This window comes from Terrapene carolina, unplaced genomic scaffold, assembly GCF_002925995.2.
Source record: "Terrapene carolina triunguis isolate 2854851 unplaced genomic scaffold, T_m_triunguis-2.0 Scaffold552, whole genome shotgun sequence".
Taxonomy (NCBI): Eukaryota; Metazoa; Chordata; order Testudines; family Emydidae; genus Terrapene; species Terrapene triunguis.
In genome coordinates, this window is record NW_020664903.1 from 416,096 (window position 1) to 433,035 (window position 16,940).

Genomic DNA, 16,940 nt, shown 5'->3' on the forward strand with positions numbered 1-16,940 from the left:
AAAAAACTTGTTAAACTTAACGATTAGGCTCTGGCCAAACAATGGATATGCAAAGAAGGGTGTCAGAGCTGGAAAACCACTTTGATCAAGTTTATCTGCAGGGAGTGCAGAATGGAAAATCCCCAAACAGGAGAACAAAGGGACAGAGGTGATAGAGCAGGGGCTAAAAAAGACTAAAGGAAATGTGGGGCAAGAGAGAGGTACAGAGGGGCATGTTTTCATAGCAGAGGGGACTGTTTTTGATTGAGGTATCAGCTGAGAAAAAAAGAAGCTGGCTGCAGGAGACAAACTCACTCTATTATTTCTAGAAGCTACATACAGGAGTGGGGTCCTGGACTCTGTCCAAATCGCAAAGAATGCTCAAGAGTGGTGAGGAAACTGAGGCAGGGAAGGGCATATAAGTGGTTTATGATTTTGTCTAGATCTGTATATCTCATGCCATCCAAAGTAAACAATAATTATGTTAGAAAACTTTACAAAGCCTGTGTGTTATGTGCTTCAACTATCATGTGTTACTGAAGAGATAAACTGTAAACCAGAGGGCCCGCAAGGCTGGAGCTCTGGGAAAGAGTGTGCCTAAACGACTGGGGTTTCTTCGCGGAGAGGGAGAAAACAGGTCAGCACTGCTCCTGGGGGCCTCGGGCTGCTGAACCATGAGGTTCCACTTCCGTGAAGGGGTAACAGAGTCTGTGCCCAGGAAGTGTGTCAGCGGTCAAAGACAGTGCTGGACCCTACTCAGATCAAGGGAAGTTTAAGAGCACATGGGTCCTGTGTAGTGGGGCCCACAAACAGCAGCCTACTGAGTATCCTGCAAGGGGAGATTTACAGGGCTGATATACTTGGCTTGGGACATTTGCCCATTTCCTGGAAAAGGAAATCTCCATTTTAAAATAACTTAGAAAATTAAAACATTTCTCAATAGTCAAGAGATTGAGAGAAAAATTGTGTTGGTTACAAAACTGGAAGGTGCAGGGTTATCCGTCGTGATTCACTGAGGAATGTGGTTGTAAGAAGCTACAAAGGCAGTCTGGCAGGGAATAAGGAAGAACAGTTTTTACATTTTAAAGTGAAAACTGACACAGCTTCATTTGGTACAGCATCTTTCAGACAGCCTGCAAAACACTCTGCAGAGTTAAATAACAATCAGACTGATGCTTGTTCCATGTGATTCTCAATAAGGTAGAACTCTCTGTGACGTTCCATAATGTTTTATGGAAATATGGTAATGAGTGTGAATATGATGTAACTGGAATATACTTTATGCAAAAGGTCTCTTGTATCATTACAAAGCTTATAATCTACTGAGTGAGTTCATCCTATTTGTATGCACGTATCATTCTGGTATCTGAAGCTGGAAATATGAAGTATAACTCTGAGGTCCTAGTGTAACTATGCAAAGTGTGGGCCATTAATGGTGGTTTAGAATCTTGATGGCTCCCATTGACTAGGACAATTGGTTGTAGATAATTTATTTACCTTCAAGCCTTCCTGTGGAGGTGTGGGCCAGCCTGTGGGTAATGAAGAATAAGGTCTTACTGTGACATGTGACCATGTCACATGATACTGGAATCCATCTTAAATCTGGTACTTTTCCATTTAGAAGGAGGAGTGGGGACAAAAGATTCTCACCTTGTGTCAAAGTTATAAAAGGGGGGTGGAACAGAACAAAGGGGGCTGCCAGTCATGAGAACACCCCTAGTTTCCACCTAAGATGTCTGCTGGAACTAACAAGGACTGTGCCAAGGGAAAGGATTGGGCCCAGACTAGGAAGGAGTCTAGTCTGTGAAAGAAGCTTATTGGAACATCGCTGAGGGTGAGATTTTACCTGTAAACAGTTTCTTAATGTATTAGGCTTAGACTTGCGTGTTTTGCTTTATTTTACTTGGTGACTTACTTTGTTCTATTACTTGAAACCACTTAAATCCTACTTTTTATTCTTAATAAAATCACTTTTGTTTATTTTTGAACCCAGAGTAAGTGATTAATACCTGGGTGAGCAGACAGCTCTGCATATCTCTCTATTAGTGATATAGAGGGCAAACAATTTATGAGTTTACCCTGTATAAGATTTATACAGAGTAAAATGGATTTATTTGAGGTTTGGATCCCATTGGAAGCTGGGTGTCTGGGTGCTGGAGATAGGTGACCTGCTGAGCAGTTTTTGGTTAAAGTCTGCAGCTTTGGGGGCATGGACCAGACCTGGGTCTGTGTTGCAGCAGGCTAGCGTGTCTGGCACAACAAGACAGGGTTCTGGAGTCTCAAACTGGCAGGGAAAACGGGCTCAGAGGTAATTCCAGCACGTCAGGTGACAGTCCCAAGGGGGTATCTGTGACCGAACCCGTCACTCCCTCCATTTGGATCTTCCCTGTTGCGCATTGAAAGGGTGTGTGTGTGTGGGGGGGGGGAGAATGGCTAGCTGCCTCTACTACACTATTCTTCCCTGCTCTCTGTGATATTAGGGATCACACCCCACAGCACACAGTCCCCTCACACAGATATTAGAGGGGTTTACTGGGCCACCTATTACAGAGTGAAATAAAAAATAATTGTAAACAGAGAATGTGGCAATGGAAAATAGTTACAGTATGTTCACAAAAATAAATATCCAGCAACAAAAGTTCATCTGAATTTAGAGCCCGGCAAATCTGAAGATATCCGCTTTATATCCATGGATATTTGCATCATGTTTGCGGATATCCGCAAACATGGTCTGCAGATCGGATGCAGATACAAATTTTGTATCCATGCATGGCTCTATCTTCATTCAAAGTATTTTATAAAATGAAAGATAATAAAAACCTAGTGCAGACCAGCTGTCTCCTGCCAACTCTTATTTTCATAGCGATACTATGTCCTTCTTCCTTATCCCAATACAAATTTGATATTTAGTTGATAGTTTTTAAAAACACATTACCAGGTGGTTTAGGTTAGGAGGTTTTATAAAACCTAAAATTAATGGAAATTTTTCATGAATTAAACTGAATTTTGTTTGGAATTAAACATTTCCCTAGTGTGTGGCAACCCCGCCCCGGCACTGAAGCACTGTGCTTTTTGCATGACAGCAGGAAAAGTAAAACTGACTAAAAACAGTGAAAGTGACTAGTTTAATTCACCATACAAGATGCTAGAGGCAACAAAGAAACAAACTCATATTTAAAATTCTTCCAACCTTAATAATTTAAAGTGTAATCAAGATGAATAAAACAAAATCTTAGTTTTAAGGTGACAGTGTCCCTTTAAATCCCCAAAGAAATTTCCATATGGAAGTAGGCTGAGAAACATGAGTTAAGCAGGAAATACACACTTAGAATGGGTGTGCCTGACCTAATTCTATACTACATAACAATTTAGAACAGGAATGTATGTGTACTCTAATTGCACGTCTTTCTAAAGGTTTATCCTTGCTGTAATTTCCTAAGACACATCCTGAGAACATGCCAAAATGAAAGGAAGCTGCACATTTGGCTATGCCTTTACAATTCCTAGTTTGGAGAGTAAAAGGGAGATTGCACGAGAGGTTAAGATGAATGAGAAAAAATATAGAAGGAACAGCATGTCGCAAGAATTGGTATTGAGGCCACTTTTGTGGATTTTGTATCTCTACCTAGGGAGGAAGCAGTAAACACGACGGAACTGGTTTCTGAGGTGACACCGGGGGAAGCCCGTACCCCTTGAGCCTCTGCTCAGCAGCCAGGCACAACTGCAGTCCGTGAAGCAGTGGTGAGCACAGCTGGCTAACTACACAGGCGGGTGGAGATTTGGTGTATAGTGCACCCCCTGAAGGGGTGTAGCAGTGCTCCCCCTGTGTGTTGGAGAACTATGGCAAGGAATTCTTCCCTGAGGTCTCCAGGGGTCAATGTGGCTTCAGCACAAGGCTATGCCTATATATAGCACAATTGGGACCAAAGGGAAGAGGGTGATAACAGTTAGCATCACTTAAGACTGAGGGGCTGTGGCAGATAAATGATTTCTGTAACTCGTGGGAGAGAAAGGCAAAAGAACAAGAAGGAATATATCCTCAAGCTACAAAACAACAGGCCCGAGAAAGACCTGGATGGGAAGGAGAGGATAAAATGGAACTCCAAACCCAGGGTCTGACAGCAGGACAAAATAGACAGTTCCAGCGTGTATAGCAGAACCTCATGAATGGCGGGGAGTCTCAGTGAGGAACCGTGAAGTTTATGGACCACTCCAGAGAGGGCCAAGAGTGGGGGAACAAGCCCCACTGGCTGATTGTAAGTGCCCTACCTCTGATTTCAGTGGGTTACAGAGAGGTGTGGTGCAGCCTGGGGTTACACGTTCCTCCCCCATTTGACAGTGGCGAATAGGTCATCACCCACATCAGCCCTGCCCCCAGTTGTGCTGATCTGTGCTTCAATAAACTGCTAGCCCAACAACTCCTTTTTGATATGGATTATTTGGCTGTACTGCAGAAACAGATTTTTCTTGGAGAAAGATGGGATTCAGAAAACTGTGATGAAAAACCAGGAAAGTGGAATTAAAACAGGGGGACCTAAAATTTGCTATTTAAAAGGCCATCTTGGCAACCTGTCAGCAGCCCAATTTCTGCACTCATTTTCACAAAATTGTTAGTCAAAAAATGAGCACAGCACAACCATAACATATGCTCATATCTTCCTTGAGAGGGAGATAGAAATTGCTTGTCATAGAATCATAGAATATCAGGGTTGAAAGGAACCTCAGGAGGTCAAATAGTCCAACCCCCTGCTCAAAGCAGGACCAATCCCCAGACAGATTTTTGCCCCCAGATCCCTAAATGGCCCCCTCAAGGATTGAACTCACAACCCTGGGTTTAGCAGGCCAATGCTTAAACACTGAGCTATCCCTCCCCTTCATCAACTTTGTCTTCTGAGCCTGCAGTTATAGGGAAATAATTCCAGATCGTTGTACAGAATAAAATCATAATATGATCTAAAAAAAAATTTTTTACACACGCACAGCTCCATTAGAGGGGAATAGCAGATCAGGGGCCCGGTTCTGATCTCACACCAATGTCAAAAAGACGGAACTCCACTGAAACCAATGGAGTTCAACTGATGTAAATTAGATCAGAATCAAACTTCTGGAGTTTTGGCTGGTTAAAATTATTAGACTCCCCATATATCATATCATATCATATCATATCATATATCTAGTAGCTAAAATATAGGAAACTGGAGGTACCACCAGACTGCATTGGTTCTCAGGCTGCACCTTGGGTGCCCCTGGAGTCATAACAAACAAAATGGAGTTGGTGCAGAGGGGTTTCAGTGGGCTTGGGAGAAATCGAAACCTGCTATATTGTTTCTGCTCCTTACTTTTTCTGAACTTCCCTCTTTTTGGTCTGCTTTGCTCCTTTCTGTGCTCCACGATGGAGAGCCTTTCTAAAAATAATAATTATACATGATACATATGAAAACTACATTAGCAAAACAAATTTTCACCGTAAATTGTATCAAACTAATAAAGAGGGAGAAACGGCTGCTTTTCTATTTATCATACATAAAGGCTAGTCAGAATAAACATGAACCTAGCATTCTTTATCCACTCAAGCATAAAAGTGAGTCCATGCTTCCATGTTCAGTGTCAATAATATATGGTTTTTAATAGAGGAGGGAGGTTTTTGTCTTGCAGGAACACCATATTATGCAGTGTGTAAATCACACTGATTCTCTGCCTGTAGTCAGTAAGTGGAGCTATCATTAAACAGAAAAAACTAATTGCCTCTCAAATACATTCAGCAAAAAAGTGACTTGTTACAAATCTGAAGCTACTGTTACTGAAATTTCTGCACAATTAGTGCACACAATAACATTGATGTTTGATCTTTTATATTTTCAGTCCCATATTTTTATTGCCAACTGTTATTCCCAATATTTAATATGTAATTACTTCAAATATTCACTATTTAAAAACAATTAACTTCTTTCAATAATTAAAAAAAATTGCAGAACCACTACATAACCTTTTGCCTTCGATATGCCTACCCTGTAATGCTGCCCTTTTCCATTTTTAGCCTTGTTATGAACATTACACAATCATAAATTACACAATACCCTCTCTAGAATGCTTCGTAATTCTGGACAACAAATTCTTACACATGTGAGCTATGTGAAGGAATTTTATTTTGCTTTGTGACCTACAACGTCTTTGACTTCTGCTTTCAAACTGTATTCCTTATTTTCAGCTAAGTTCCACAGTCTGAACAGTTTCAGATCCACAGGGTCTTCTGGTCACTAAACAATTGTTAAATGTTTATAAACGTTTAGGAAATTCTCAGACAAAAAACTTTGTTAATACTACATACTTTAACAGTATGACGATTCAAAATTAAAATCAACCAAAAAAGAAGATGGAAATATTTGGGACATGTGTTAAGAATAAGGCCAGAGCATCTGCAGTTGTGCCATTGGGCAGCTGGAAGAACACCCAAAAGGGGCCAGTCAAAAGAATCCCTCTGTCACCTGCTACGGAGAGAGGGAAAACTTAGGTGACTTAATAGAGAACATGCAATGAGCAGCCAGGATAGACAGTGATGGCAGCACCCTGTTTGTGCCATAAGCAATATCTGACAGCATGAGAAGGATTCAGATTCAGGCATATTGCCGGGCATTGTTGGGGCTGGTGGATTTTTTTCTTTAAATAGAGGATTTTTCACATTTTTGTGGAACGCTGTGATAGTACAGTACTTCACATTAAGTGAATCTCTCTATCATGTGCAGATCTCTACACACAAGCAGAACAGCAGCGGCATAGCCCTTGCTTCTTAATTCCTTCTCTTTTGAACTAACGACAGAAGTTACCCCAAGTGTCCTGTAGATAGGCATATACTACAAAGTGCAATGTTTAATTCTCTGTGGAATCTTTTATGGTGACTGACAGGTTGCTTTGTTTTAATAAGTACAGTAGGCTAATGAGCATATTGGGTGTGAACTTTAGGAGATATATATACATACATACACATACACATACACATACACACACACACATATACATATATATATATATATATTAATTTAGATCAAGGAACAGTAGATCCAACACATGTACAAACTGCAAATTATTAGTTACGACCCTGATCATGACAGCCAAAAATTATCTGGAGCACATTTTTATGTACAAAACATTGCACATCCTCCTCTTCTCTCATAATTCATGCAATCAGATCTGAAGCAACCAAAAAAGATACATCTCAAATATATCTTGATACTACAATGACTCTTTTTACAGATTTTTTCAGATACACGCTAGATGGCACATTGAAATTTCTCTTTTACTACACTCACAATCACAACCAGGTAATAAAAGGGCACTTTTACAGTATGAAGCAGCATGCACACACAATACAAAATGACTTTCCTTTTTTATGAAAGAGCTCTATTAATACACAGTGGATTCATTTTGCCAACAGTGTTAGAATTATAGAAGGAAAGAATGTCCACCAGGATTGATGCAATTCAGTAAATCCCAAAAATTCTGGCAACAGACTTTACATTTTAAAGTCTGATGAAATGCCTGATTGTTTCCCTCTATCCTGTGCATAGTACTTTACTGTTAGCAAAGTTTACTGCATTTCTCATTTATTTGAGTCCTAATAGAAATTCACTGTTTCTACAAATGTAATCTGAAACTATGGTCTGGAATATGGCTTTAGTGGTTTAACACAGCACGGCCACACCATGATTTAAGGGCCAGTTTTACCTTTAACACTGAAACACCCCGTTCTCCCACTGATGGTTGGATGATTTACACACAAAACTATTATTATTAATGGGAGTTACATCAATTCTCTACAGAAACAGAGGGAACAGACTTTTCAGCGTTTTCTTGGCAACACATGATCAGCAGGAGGACTTAACACACAATGAAAATTAACTGGGACTTATCTAATTGTATAGAACTAATTATGCTTTCAGGAGTGCTTGGGAAAAGAGTGAGCAGAGAGCAGTGAGAGGGGAGAAGATGATGGGGAGCTGGTACTCCTGGCATGCCACAAAGCAGGGAGAACTGAAAGCAGTGGGAGGAAGGGGAGGGTGCATGGAAGATTAGTACTAGAGGGAATCAGGGAAGGTCGGTACAGTGGAAGGAAGAGGAGGGAGGGAGCCAGGAATAGGAGCTCCTGGGAACTAGTAGTGGTGTGGGCTGGGGGAGTGGGAGACTGGGAATGGGGAAAAGCGGGTGGAGGGCCCAGCATTGGTGCTGTAGGTTGTGGAGGCGATCCAGGTTACCTGGGAGTGGGGAACACTGGGGATATTGGGAGGGAAAAGGCTGGAGAGTGCAGGGAGAGTCCGATAAGAACGAGAAGGGAAGGTTTCAGGAAGGCAGAGATTCGGGGCACACCACTGAGACTGCTTTTGCCAAAGTCTCCAGTGATCTCTCCCTAGCCAAAGTTCAGAACCAGTACTCCATCCTCTTCCTCCTTGACGCCACTGACTGTGTTGTTCTTGAAATCTTGTCTTCCCTTGTCCTCTCCTGGTTCTCCTCCTAGCTCTCTAATCATTCCTTCACCATGTCCCTAGGAGGATCCTCCTCGACCCCCGCTCCAGCTTTCTATAGGGGTTCCATAGGGCTGTGTCCTTGGCCCCCTTATCTCTGGGCAATCTCATCAACAAACCAATTCAACTACCTCCCTATGCTGATGACTCACAGCTCTACCACCCCACTCCAGACTTGTTACCTAATGTCCAGATTAAAATCTCAGCCTGCCTCTCTGCCATTTCCTCGTGGATATTTCCCCCAAGCCTTCCACCCTACCCCCCTTTTTCAATCACTGTGGGCAGCACCACAATCCTGCCTGTTTCTCAGGCCCATAAGCTGAGCATTGTCCTGAACATCGACCTCTCTGTAGGTCCTCTTATACAGGCTATGATTACAGCTTGCATTTTCTTTCTGTATAATGTAGCTAAAGTACAGCCTTTCCTAGCCATCCACGCAGCTAAACTCTCCTGTCTCAATTACTGCAACCTTGTTTTCTCTGGCCTTGGCAAATGCAGTGCACTGCTCGCTATCTATTCAGAATGCTGCTGAAGCAGGAAACAACCTCAAAGCTACCTCATTATCCTCAAACATGACCTATGAGGAAAGGATGAAAGAAACTGGCATGTTTAGTTTTGATAAACGAAGACTGAAGGTGGGGAATGATCACAGTCTTCAAATATGTTAAGGGCTGTTAGAAAGAGGTCGCTGATCAATTGTTCTCCATGTTCACTGAAGGCAGGACAAGGAGTAGTGGCTTAATCTACAGCAAGGGAGATTTAGCTTAGATATTAGGAAAAACTTTCTAACTATAAACATAGTTAAGCTCTGGAACAGGCTTCCACCAGAGGTTGTGGAATCCCCATCACTGGAAGTTTTTAAGAATAAGTTGGACAAACACCGGTCAGGGCTGGTCTAGGTTTACTTGGTCCTGCCTCAGTGTTGGGGATGGACTAGATGACCTCCCAAGGTCCCTTCCAGCCCCTGCCTTTCTATGATTACTGTGAACTTTTCCAAAACAAGCACACCACAGGATCACAGATATTGCCAAACTAGAACAGACTAAGCTCCATCTGGACGTCTGACAGTGATCTATACCGGATGCCCCCCAAAATGCCTCAGTAACACACCTGGTCAATATCCTGCGACACACATTTACCTCTGCCCAAGAACTGAGTGTGCTACCAATGATGCGTGGAGGGGTGCAGGGGCAACAGCATATGAAGGCTATTTCCATTGTTTAAATTATTTGGGGATTAATCCTTTGAGAAATGTTTGCTCTTAAGCCTGACCCTTGTAAAGAGCATCTACATACCACAGGAATGGGAGTTTCATAAATGCTTGTAACAATCACTATGTGAAATAATTATCTTTTAAATAAATTAGCACGTAAAGTTAGCCTCATCACTTCAGAAAGTGATACCTCTTTCCCAACCAGACGGAAAAGGTACCTGGGTTATTATTAGATTAGAGGAAAGGACCAGTGAAAATGAAGCTGCTCCAAATGTAAGAGTTTTGGCCATATTTTGACACAATTTTGCTTTCACATATACAGTCATGGGTGTAAGTGAGGTCAGAAATACAACCAGGGACTTTAATTAACAATCCTATACCTTTATATTACTGGATAAACCTAAAAACCCTCACATCAAAGCTTTTTACTAAAGGATCATGAGGGGATCAATAACATGGCGTTTTATCCTGAGTTCTGTGATCCACCTATTTTATAACAGAACTATTTACATGGCCTACAGAAAAACTCAAGTTATACTTCAACATAGCATAAAGCAGGATTTTTTAAAATCCCTTTATATTTTAAAATGGTATTAGTAACCATCGGCACCTAATATGTTTCAGTTCATAAAAATATCTTAGTCTTCAGGGTGAGATTTTAAATTAACATTTCGGGGAAACCCCTTCTTTATATGATCTCTATGAAAAACTCCAGAACAGCAGCAGCCTATTTTTGAAAAAGTCGTGTATTCTAGCCTCTAACTGCAGCATTTAAAACTGTAAAACAACAGAAAGAAATATGCATGATTCTAATTCTAACCTTAGAGTAAAACTCTCATACAAACACTCATTATGACAGACAAATGAAATATACCCAAATTACTTACTGTCAGTTCATATGTTCCTGGTAGCTCTATGCAGTCTGAAATCCACCTTTAAAAAAAGGAAAAAGCTAAGTCATAAAGAAGCTCCAGAGTTTAAACTGTTTATGCTGCAGCGACAAATGCTCCTCCCCTAAAACCCAGATGTCTGATTCATGTTAATATTTCAAAATAAAAGTCCTTGCCCAGCATATATGAGAGAGAGAGAAGACACACACACACCAGAGGGGGAGAGAGAGAGACAGAATGTTTGCATATGCAAGAATATGTACATTTAGTTTAAATATGGCCAGATAGCTAAGAAATAACATTCTTTCAAGCTTGACGTTTTAAAACATTCTCTTGGACACCTGTTTTATGCTGGTTTTCCACTAGTAGCCGGGCAGGAAAGATGCAGCTCCTGATCCCCTAGGGTTAGGTTTTCAATTTCACTTTACAACATACCCTAGTCAACTCTCCCACTACAAATGCTAAATCCAGATATTAAGGAATTAAGAGTCAAATTTTGAAGAGGGCAGAATCATGCAGTCGCACACACACATGCAATGATGTATCCTGGGCCTTTTCATTGACTCCACTGGATTTGGATAATGGTTCCAATATGCATGCACAATTACTGTGGATAAATCAGACAGTTGCATGTGCAAATGACAATTTAGACACCGAGCAAGAGAGCTACAAATACCTGATTCACACACACACCAGTGGTACCTGCACACAGAATTGCATAGGCATTACTGCATGTGGTTCTGAAATTCTACCCTTTAGAAGATCAGGCCCTAAATCAAAAACTTCTGTTGTTCCTAGATACTTTCATATAAGACACATTACTGGATTTCTCAGAAAGAATCAAATGCAAATATCATTGACAAGAACAACAGAACCGATCTTTTACTGCTAAAACTAATGGTAAAATATTTGCATTTCAATACAATATTATAAGATGTGAAGATGTTCTGACTATCAGTGGTAAAGCACATGGCTATTCTGTCAGGAAAATTTTAAATCTGAATGCACTATTAAACACACACTAGATATATGATTCAATTTAATTAAAAAAAATCTTATCTAAAAAAATCAAAATAAATGTCTGACGTAAAATCTAGCTGATTGTCATTAACTTACTAACCCCATTTTCGTAATGTGCTTTGAATTGCATTGTAAACATTAAGTAGTATTTTTGTTTTGGGAACAAATTGTGCAGTCCCTATAAAGGACTAATCAATCGGGGGAAGTTTTTAAAATGTGAAAGGTGCAAGTCAAGGAGTATAACTTTATTTTAGGCAATTCAAGTTTTATGATGTCTATAATCACAGTCACCTTGAAGAAGCAAGGACTATAATTATGACTATTTGATATCAGATCATTGCTATTACAGTACTATTAATGTACAGCTGCTTTCAGAGTTTGTACATGTATGTATTTAGTGCAAACTGTAACATGCACACATATTTGCACAGTACAACTAAAACAGGACTCTTCCTCTCACACCAGGGATAACCAGAAGTGACTCCATTGAAGTCAATGAGTTACACCTGTGTGAAACAGTGTAAATAAAGACAGATCAGGACCAATGTATTAACAATTTGCAGCATGTTAAAATATTTTTAATATCCACATTATTTTTATGTATCTGTCATATGAGAAAAATCTCTAAAGACAACCTTAAAAAAATCCTAATTTCTTCTCATCACTCACTGAGATTTTTGGTTTCCTATGAAGTGTCCTTCCATGGGTCCCCCACAGATTCAGCATACATCAATTACTCGCCTAGACTCTTATTTTAAAAAGATTGTGATCGGTTTAAAACTCCACCTTCTCTCCTTGGAAGGAATCCCAATAAGTAACTGCTAACTCATTCCTGTCTCATCTGCTAGTCTCTAACTGCCACTGTTTTTTAACCAACTACGTGAGAAAAACAAAAATAAAAAGGCAGATTCTAGAAAGCTCTGTCAAAGTTAATGCAGCTATTAATTGTAGAAACCCCTTGTGACCCTGGAGCATAGTTAGATTTCTTGAAAGCAAGCGAGGGAAATACCATATTGCGTAACTGAAATGTTTCTGAAATCAAAGGCTTTGTAACTTGAAAAACAAGGGCTTCTGAATGAGTAGAGGAAAAGTTCTGAGTGTAAAAGGATAAAGCAGTCACTAGAGTGGGCACTCTAGGAATAACCAGCTGAATCAAGTGAATGGCAAAGTGACACAGTTATAAAAAGCAAAAAGAATGTAGAGTCTATTTAAAAAAGTATGGGTAGTGTTGACAAACTGTAAGTAATATTTTGTTTACTCTTGTACGAGATGACCACAACTGTTTTATTTAGCACAATTTCAGCTGTCACAGGGAAACATCACATGTTTTGCTGATTTATTTTTCTGGGGCTACAGCCTCAGCTGGGGTAAATCTGCATAGCTCCAATCAATGGTGTTAAGCCAATTTGCAACAGCCGAGGATTTGGCCCTTTGTTTTTAATAGCTGGAAATGTTTTGCTCCCTGTTTCATAATAGCTAAGCTTTACTACAGTGCACTGGCAACAGACCTCTTGCTTTGTTTACGTGACTAAATGAACATTTCACATAGCACACTTATAAATAATATATACTTTCTAGGAATATTTCCATAACATCCTTATTTATAGGACTAATAAATATCCTCTCATGTAAAAATATTTAGTTAGCATAACTGTTTTTAGCAAAATCTATTTGGAAATCTGTTGTTGGAAATCCACAAAGACTGAGAATTGTGCAAAAACCAAACCCGAGAAATCCAAGATGATACCTACTCCAACACGCATAAATAGGTGCCTATATAAAGTGACAACTAAGTGGGTGCCCACAGAGGTTTCTCAATACTGTTGTTCTTGAAACTAAAAGTTGCTAAATTCTAGTGTACTCCGGAACACAACACAATCCATTTAAGCTAACTTTAAATTTATCTGATTTGACAATGTTCATTTTATGCCAATTTTTGGGTCCAAATTAAGGCCTGTTTTGTGAGTCCTTACCTCACAGAGGAAGGATGAAAGTAAAATCTGATCTTTAAAACCTCTTGCCTTATAAGGAAAGCTGCACCATTCTGCTCAGCAGTCTGATGGGTTCACATGTTGAGAAGCACATCTGGTGTATAAGCCGGGACACCTATGTAAAAGATTTAATTTAAAATAGGTTTTACTGAGGGAACTGAATAGCCCAGGAGATTAGTAATGTATATAATCTCTCTTTACTCCACAATTACAGATTTTAATCCTGGCCAGGCTAGTAATGCCAAAAATTGTTGCCATCTAATGGCTGTTTTGTGGCTTGTGTGAAATCAGTGTGATGTTCTCAGGCCAGTTACTAACTAGACGAACGTCCACATTTGTCACCACCACTACCTGGCCTTCTTGTTGGCAGCCTCGACAGAGAGACCGAGGCCTAAATGGGCAAGAAGCCTAAACACCCTCTCACTGCTAGCGGTGGACAGTCCCTCCCATTTAGAGTTGAGGTGCATTGGTAGAGAAGCACGATGGAGTTGGCATGGTAATTGTCAAAGCTTCACTTGTTCTGTGGATAAATGGAGGATTTCAATCCAACAGCTGTCAATCTGGTGTTTTGCAGCAGCACTAAATTCACAAAAACATTTTTTTTTAAAGTTATTTCTCATCCTGCTAGAGGTGGCAGTCATCCTAATGAAAAGTAACATCAAGTGGCACGGGTACTCATTGTAAGACTCGGGAGATATATGACTATATATATATATATATCTTGCATTAATAACGGTTTAACCTCGGTAGAATAAAAAAAACACCCTATCCTTTTAATATTAATACAGTGCTTCCTGAAGTAGTTTGAAATTGTTTAAAACAGTTCTGGGATAAAATGCTTTACAAGACTATACAAATGCTAAGCCATATTAAAATCCGTTTTAGAAACCATGGTCAAGATTGGGTAGCGATAGTCTCAAACACGGCTTTTTAAAATGGTTTTTAACATGTCTGATCTCTCCAAACAACATTTCATAATAGCAGCAAGAGACAGTTTGGGATACCATTTACATATGTTCCCCACCTGCCCAATATAGTGCCTGGTAGCATACATAAATACATGTATGGTCAATATTTTGCTCCACTAGTAAAGCATGAGAATGAATGGCCTTGAATCACACTGACGATACACAAAGATTTTAAGCACTTTTGTACTACCTGCTTATACCACAGATATGCAGTATCAGGAGGAAAAAAGCTAAAACCTGTCTAGCTCAAATCCACCGAAACATTGCACTAATTAACAGACCGTACGAATGGATCCATTAGAAATTTGGTGGATTAGTGAAACTGACCTTGTGTAAGGAAACTGTTCCACTTGACGGTCAGAGAAATTTTGAACAGTTTGTCTACTATAAAACTAAAACTTTCAACAAATTTATATTGAACCATCTGTGATCTGAAGATCACTGAATCAGCTAATGATTCTCATCACTGGTCACTAGGGCTGTCTGAAGGGAAGGGGAAGAGTGCAGGGACTAAAAAAAATGCAATGAATAGCAATTAGAAAATGCCCTTCAGGGGAAAAATACTGTACACATATACTGATAACATTGAAACTACAGATGAATTGAGACATTAACATTCTGTACCTACAACAGCATAGTAGATGAACATGTACTATAATTTAAATCATGATCAGTTTATCCAGTTTCCACTATAAAACAAACGAAGCTACCATACGGGATTACAAGCTCTAGGCATACACTGAATTAAATCAATGACACAAGCTCTTTCAAAAGCAAAGTGTGGCTCAAAACATATGTAACAAAATATGACGCGTTTTTACCTTGTCGGTCTAAAATGCCTTTGATACTGTGAGCTTCTGTCTCTTGAGTCTGTATTGCAATCGAAGTCACTCGCCTGATGAAGACCAGTCATCCCAATGAGCATTAGACTACAGAAAGTTTTCAAATGTGTGCCAAACTGTTAATATCAGTGGATCAGGGGAACTCATTCATAATTATTAACTAATACTAGACTGTAGTAACCTTTCCTGTGACAGGGTGTTATATAACAACATGCTTTTAATCCACTCTCAGGCAGAACAGCGTGGAAGAACAAATCCTCCTGCTTTTAGAAAGGTTTAAGGTTCTTCATTCTCTATTTTCCTTCCCCATTTACTCTACATAAGCTGAGTTGTTCCCATTGATGGAATTACTTATGCATAACCTGGGAAACGGTTGTAAAATTTGCCCAGATAAACTGTATCTTCCTCTTCTACTAGTCATTTCCACAAAAAAGCTGCAGACATTATATTCACAGCTCAAACAAGGTTTCTCTCTTCCTGTCACTATCCCCTCCCCTTTTATTTGATCTCTTACTCCAGTTACACAATGATATCTAAATATACAGCACAAGAATAGCAGTCACAGTCAAACATGTTGTATACGGAATAAACATTTTCTTACAAATACCACTTTTAAAAATACATTCATAGAATCACAGGGTAAGAAGGGACCGCAAGGGTCATCTAGTCTAACCCTTTGCCAAGACGCAGGAGTCGTTGTGTCTAAAACATCCAAGATGGATGACTACTGTCAATGATTATTACTATAAAAATTTTGCAATAGTTAAAGGAAGCCTTTCACCAACACAAGAAAGACCACATTTTTCAAATATGGGCAGTGTTGATAGGCCATTTTGAAATTTGTCCTGGTCTCACAGCTCTTCTGGAGCTGAAGTTTAGGAAATGTGATGGGCAATTGATGATGGCAGCTGATGGACTGGACCAGCGGGCCAGGAGTTGAGAGATCTGGATTCTCCTTCTAACGCCACTGTTTGATTTGCTGTGTGTGCTGGGGCAAATCATTTAACTCTTATGCCTCAGTTATCTTGTTTGTAAAACGGGGTTAACATTGCTTACCTATTTTTCTAAAGGGCTTTGAGTTCTATGAATGAGAAATGCAAATCATCCAGCCAATCTGTCAGTCACATAATGTTGCCAGATCACTGCATACAAGAAAGACGACAAGACTCCAGCGAGAATGTACTGCACATATACCATTTCCCAGGACAATGGCCACAAGAACAGATTTCCACTGTACCATTTCATGCTCTTTCCTAATCTATCATGGGAATTAAGCATAAGGGCCCATTCTGCTATTTTTACACATGCTGAGCAGTACTTGAGTCTGCAAGTAGCCCCACTGATTTCAGTGAGACTATTCATGTAGTAAGATACTACACTCAACATTAAAATGGCAGAATCTGGTCTTGAAATTGTAGTCTCTCATTGTCTGAAAGATAATTAGAAACTGCATTATTGTTCCGTTAAACTATTAATGGCAAATTCATATGTTATGATGAATAAATCTGACTCCATACCATT

General features: G+C 39.8%; 1 protein-coding gene across 6 annotated transcripts in view; it reads right to left on the minus strand.

Moving 5' to 3' along the window:
• Positions 1-16,940, minus strand: part of KCTD20 (potassium channel tetramerization domain containing 20) — a 29,737-nt gene that overhangs the window by 11,373 nt on the left and 1,424 nt on the right. For 2 of the 6 annotated variants that reach the window (XM_029913248.1, XM_029913247.1), the window contains exons 2-4: positions 15,399-15,506; positions 10,596-10,641; positions 5,319-5,384 (exon numbers count right to left, since the gene is read on the minus strand). The gene's annotated coding sequence lies outside the window, so the exon portion shown is untranslated. Of the gene's footprint in view, positions 1-5,318; positions 5,385-10,595; positions 10,686-11,274; positions 11,292-13,591; positions 13,642-15,398; positions 15,507-16,940 lie in introns of those variants that run through there. The other 4 variants (XM_024212205.3, XM_024212206.3, XM_026658962.2 and 1 more) reach the window with 4 other exon arrangements.